This window comes from Grammomys surdaster, unplaced genomic scaffold (assembly GCF_004785775.1).
Source record: "Grammomys surdaster isolate TR1022 unplaced genomic scaffold, NIH_TR_1.0 126118, whole genome shotgun sequence".
Taxonomy (NCBI): domain Eukaryota; kingdom Metazoa; phylum Chordata; class Mammalia; order Rodentia; family Muridae; genus Grammomys; species Grammomys surdaster.
In genome coordinates, this window is record NW_021620926.1 from 5046528 (window position 1) to 5052197 (window position 5670).

At 44.1% G+C, this 5670-nt stretch overlaps 1 protein-coding gene across 3 annotated transcripts in view; it reads left to right on the forward strand.

Annotated features, from left to right (window-relative positions):
* Positions 1 to 5670, forward strand: part of Eva1c (eva-1 homolog C) — a 75410-nt gene that overhangs the window by 41272 nt on the left and 28468 nt on the right. The gene's annotated exons all lie outside the window — the stretch shown is intronic.

Consider the following 5670-nt stretch of genomic DNA (forward strand, 5'->3'; position numbering starts at 1 on the left):
CGGTCCGTGAGTCCGGGGCTGTGATACAGATCGGTCCGTGAGTCCGGTGCTGTGATACAGATTGGTCCATGAGTCCGGGGCTGTGATACAGAATGATCTGTGAGTCTAGTGCTGCCATGCAGAGCAATCTTGTGAATCTCTTCCCGGTTTCGAGTTCTGAAAAGTTCACCTAACAAAGGAATTGACACCAGCAAAATTGGCCAGTGCTACACACCAATGTTGTTTTTTTGGGTTGGGTTTTGGAGTTAGTTTACCAGCAGGGCTGCAGAATGTGCCAGTCACCCCCCTTCCCTTCCTTCACTCCTTCAGGGAATTTGGCCTCAGGGCAGTCTTGTACCTAAGCAGTTCTGGATAGGTTACTGCGTGATCTCAGACAGTTGCTTTCAGAAGCTCTATTGCTCAGCTGTGCAGTGAAGAAGTGTCTGTCCCTAACGTGCTGCCTGCTGTTGTTTGTCAAATGCCTAGCACGGGCCTGCGGTGGAGTCGAGCGGAGTCATGGCTGGCTAGTATTCCAATAAGCAGGCTAATTAGTTCTGGTCACTGATGTGGATTCTGACAAGCAATGATGCTTCTGGGGACAGAAGTGGGGATGTGTCCTGGGAGCTGGTGATGATGTGGTACATTGTCAGTACAGAGAGTCTGAGGACACAGTCCAAGCAACCAAGTGTCCATTTCAAGTTTAACATCCCCTTGCAGTGGTGGTCGTGAGCAAGGCCTGATACTCAAGCTATTCCTGTCATGGCAGATTGCCGCCCCTCCGACCTTCGACAGCCCACGGCTGAGATGTAAAAGTGAACTGGTCCAGACGCTAAGTGATATGCATTAGGGGGAGGACTAGATTTTGAATATATATCTATTCTGGTGCTGGAGATTGAACCCAGCAACTTTAGAATTGTCATGTTTCCCTGAGATATCCACATGCAGTATTCTCCTTTCTTGCAACACTTGGCAGTAGCTTCCAGCCACAGCTTCCAGTTGGCCCTTGAAAACCATCACTGAGTGAGCGGGAAGGGGATGTGCCAGGGCATGTATGTGGAGGGCAGAGGATGATTTGCAGGAGCTGGTTCTCTCCCTCCAACCTATGGGTACCAGGTCATCAGGCTTGGCGTCTCACCAGCCTCCAACTGGTCATTTGATCACAAGGAGAAGCTATAATGTGTTTGTAGCTTGGGTGTGTTAAATGTTTAAATGTACTACAATCTTTTCTTTTTTTTTTTTTAATGAGAAAAATTCTGGTTAAAAGTGACATCCGTATTTTTAACTTGATGACTTTTTAACTTACTGTGGGTTTTTTGAACATAGCCCTTTTCAGGTCAGGGCTGTTTAGGAAAAAGAGGGTGCCCACATGGCTCTCTACTTGGCTCTAAGCAGAGTCCTGCTTCTGCCTTCCTAGACTTCTGCTGGGCTCTTTGCAGATGTGCCTTTGGCTCACCTTTGGGGGGCTGTCCAGATCTCAGAGCAGCTCCAACTGAGCTCTGTTCCTCTTAGGGAGCAGCAGTTATGCTAGGAGCCCCCTGCTCCATTAGAGCCCCAAACTGCGCTCTTAGGAGACAGCCAGCACATCCACAAGGAATCAGAAACTCAGTACAACATAGCAGGAAGCAACGTGGCAAGCACCAGCCTTCTCTGCTGCAGGGTGTGTGGTCTGGGACAGGGTGTCTGGAGGCCTTACACATGGGTGTCCTGTTACCTTCAGGGGGGTTTGCTGCCATTGAATGACTGAGCTTTCACTAATCAAAAAGCCATGACTAATATTCATTCCATGGTGTTCTTTAAAAAAATTGTAATAACCAGGGTTGGAGAAATGGCTCAGCAATTAAGAGCACTGGTTGTTCTTCCAGAGGTCCTGGGTTCAATTCCCAGCACCTATATGGAAACTCACAACAGTCTGTAACTCCAGTACCAAGGAATCTTCTGGACTCTGCACACATGTAGTTCACATACATACATACATACATACACACATGCAGGCAAAACACTCCTACACATTAAATAAATAAAATAAACACTTTGTAATATTTTTAAATGCTAACTTAAGGAGAGAGAGACAGAGACAGAGACAAGAGGGGGGGTGGGGTTTAAAAGTTTCAAAAGCTGGATATGATGACACAGGCCTTCCATCTTAGTACTTGGGTGGTTGAGGCACAGTTCAAGGCTAGCCTGAGCTACATAGTAACTATCTCAAAATAAAGAAACCAAACTAACACAAAGGTTCATGTTGAAGTTTGGTTGTGCCAGCTTTTCCCGCCTCTGCCTTGAATGCTCTCTGTTCCTGGTAGGCATTCTGAACACGTTCTGACTGCAAAAGCTCTCTGGCATGGCTCCCATGTTTTATACATCAAATGTTAGCTGCCGCCCTGGACCTTTGATATCAAGCAAAATGTCAGTGTTGTTGAGGTTGAGCACCTACTCAGACATGGCACAGAAAAATGCCTGCCACTGGAGACTCAGCTCACTGAGAAGATAACACCCCAAGTCTCAGAGTCAGTGGTCTCTCTATTTAGAAGAAGACAAACTTTTCCTCAGATTTAAGTGTAAAATCTCACAATGAGACTGCAGTGAGCTGGTCAGGGGTCTTTCAAACCTGTGCTATGACCTCGGGCTCCTTTGCCCTGATTCACCGGTTATTCCTGGGGAAGGTGGGAATCTTGTGAACATCAACAGCCTATTGCTCTGATTGCGTGTCAATCATGCTCATAGGCGTGGTCAACCTTTATGGCTGCAGCATGACATTATCATCTGCAAAGTAAGCCCTGATTTTGTGTCAGCTGCATTCATAACTAACTGTGTATGGCCTGTAGGTATTAGCCTGGACAACTGCCTGGAGTGCCCTCCCCTTTAAAATATATAATTCTTTGCCCTTATCCAGAGGGACATGTTTCAAGAGGGCCCGTGGACGCCAGAAGCCACAGGTCTTATCAAACCCTATGTCTACTATGATTTTTATATAGATAACACTAATGATGAAGTTTAATAATAACTAATAATAGAATAGAATAGAATAGAAGTTTAATAACAACTAATAATAGAAGTTATAATCATGGCTATAATAAACTTGCCACCATTAACATTTTTGTACTTTGGGGTTGTTAGGAACTAAAATCAGGGTTATTTGAATATAAATATTTCAATATTTCAACAATAGATCTAAGAACTAAGACAATAAACCAAGCGACTAATGGGGAAGTAGCAAATACAGGGTGGAAATGTTGGACAAAAGAAGGACTCGTATCTTGAGATATGAGCCCAGCTGCAGAAGAGTACAGCATACCACTGGGAATAGGGATGTTTAGAATTTAGGAAATGTTTACTTCTAGAATTTTCTGTTTATTATTTCCAAGCTGTCATTGGCTGTGGATTACCTAAAATCACAGAAATCCACTTGCAGGAGGAGTAGAGGGTTGACTATATTAAAAACTGTCCCCAGGGCTCACCACTAAGCTGGCTGGCATCTTGAGATCTGAAGTCTCTTCCTGCCTATGACCCAAGGTTTGGTCTTTCTGCTTCTTTGGAGGCTTTTTGTGAAGAATCACTGGAACTTCCAAGTCATGGGAAGGTGGGCTTTGTTGCTGCAGATGGTTTCCGTTAATGGTTTAATTTTTTTGGAGATTAAGCAGTGTTGGTTCTGTGGAAGGCCAGTCAGCTGTCTTAGCTCTGGTGTGGATTGCCTAACGCTTTTCTGGAAGCCTTATGGCGAGAGCTTTCAGATCATTTGGATTCCAACCCACAGTAAAAAAAACCAAAATAACAACAACAAAAAAAACCATTGTGCTTATTGGCCCAACATGACACACACTCATATGAGCACAACTGAAAGATGATCGTTTGAAATTATAGCCATGCTTATCCTTGCAGAATGCCCTTTGATGTTTTGATGATTTCTAATCATTCTTTTTTCCTTTCTGTTTCCTCCTCATCTTTTTCTTTTCTGCTTCTTCTCTTCATCTTCTCCTCGTCCTTCTGCTTCTTGTTGTTGTTCTTGTTCTTCTTCTTCATCTCCATCTCCTCCATCTCTTTCTGTTTCTCCTCTTTCCTCTTCTGCCTTTTCCTTTCCTCCTTCTGCTGCTTCCCCTCCTCCTCTTCTGTTTTCCTCCTCCACCTCCTCCTCTACCTCCTCCTCCTCCTCCTCCTCCTCCTCCTCCTCTTTCTCCTCTTCTTTCTTCCCCGAGAGGGAAGAGACAGTACTCTATGTAGCTCCAACACTCAACCTTTGTGCCTGGTCTGGGATCATAGCTGTATGCTGCCACTCTAGGCCAGTCTGTAGTTTTTAAATTTCCTGGTGACAACTCTCTAACTTGATTTCAAGACTCATCAGTGGGTCTCAGATCACATTTGGGAGAACCCAGTCTTGATCGGGAATCAGGCAGAGTGGGAGATAAATGTGAGCTGAGGAGGGCCATGAAAAGCAAGAGCTCTCTTGGGGAAGCTGGTCACCTCCAGACAGATGGTGGAGGCCAGCCCAGGCATCTCATCATTAACCCCTGCAGCCTATGCTTTAGCAGGCTCCTAAGAGGCAGCTCACCAAAACGCCACTTTGAGTGACATTCATTACTATATCTAAAGTGCTTGGAACAGGAACGAGTGGAGGGGAAACCCTCAGTATCAACTATCATTACTTTTAAAGTATCTTGAGGTGTAATTTATATAGCACAAAATCACCCATTTTAAACGAACAGTTCAACAACCTCTAGTAAGTTTCCTGAAGTTTCCTCTAGTATGTTCTCCTGTCCATATCCAGTCATAGAAGGTTCCTGTCTTGTACCCAAGTTTCCTGACTCTATTCCTTGATCATACCCACAGATTATTGTGAAAGAAATTACTACTTAAAAAAAAATCAGGGCTGACAGATGGCTCAGCGGTTAAGAGCACTGATTGTTTTTCCAGAGGTCCTGAGTTCAATTCCCAGCAATCACATGGTGGCTCGCAACCATCTGTAATGGGACCCGATGCCCTCTTCTGGTGTGTCTGAAGACAGCTGCAGTGTACTCATATAAATAACATAAATAAATCTTTAAATAGAAAAAGAATAAAGAAAAATCATTGTTGGGTGGTGATGCCACAAGCATTTAGTTCCAGCATGTGGTGGGCAAAGGCAGGTAGATATCTGAGTTCAAGGCCAGCCTGATCTACAGAGCAAGTTCCAGGACAGCCAGGGCTACACATGTCTCAAAAAAGAAGCCATGTCTAAAGGGAGTGGGAGAAGGAAAAAAGGAAGGAAGGAAGGAAGGAAGGAAGGAAGGAAGGAAGGAAGGAAGGAAAACTCATTATTATAAACTTTTATTTGAATCATCAAGATGGTTCTGTGGGTAAACGCACTTGCTGTCAGGCTTGGTGATGTGGGTCAATCCCTGGAACTCACATCGTGGAAGGAGAAAACCCACAGTCAGCTGTGCATACATGCGTTGAGATACTCATTTCCACACACATACACATACAATCATGTTTAAGTTTCTTGTTAAATGGATGGTTCTACCATATTCTTTTTTTTTTTTAAAGCAAAGACTTTTTACCTTTGAGTTTAGGGAAATGTCAACTCTGTATGCTATATAAAGAGAGATTTTTATTATGGTAGCACAGAGATCTTTCTGCTTCAGCCTCCTGAATGCTTGAATTACAAAATAGACTCTCTCTCTCTCTCTCTCTCTCTCTCTCTCTCTCTCTCTCTCTCTC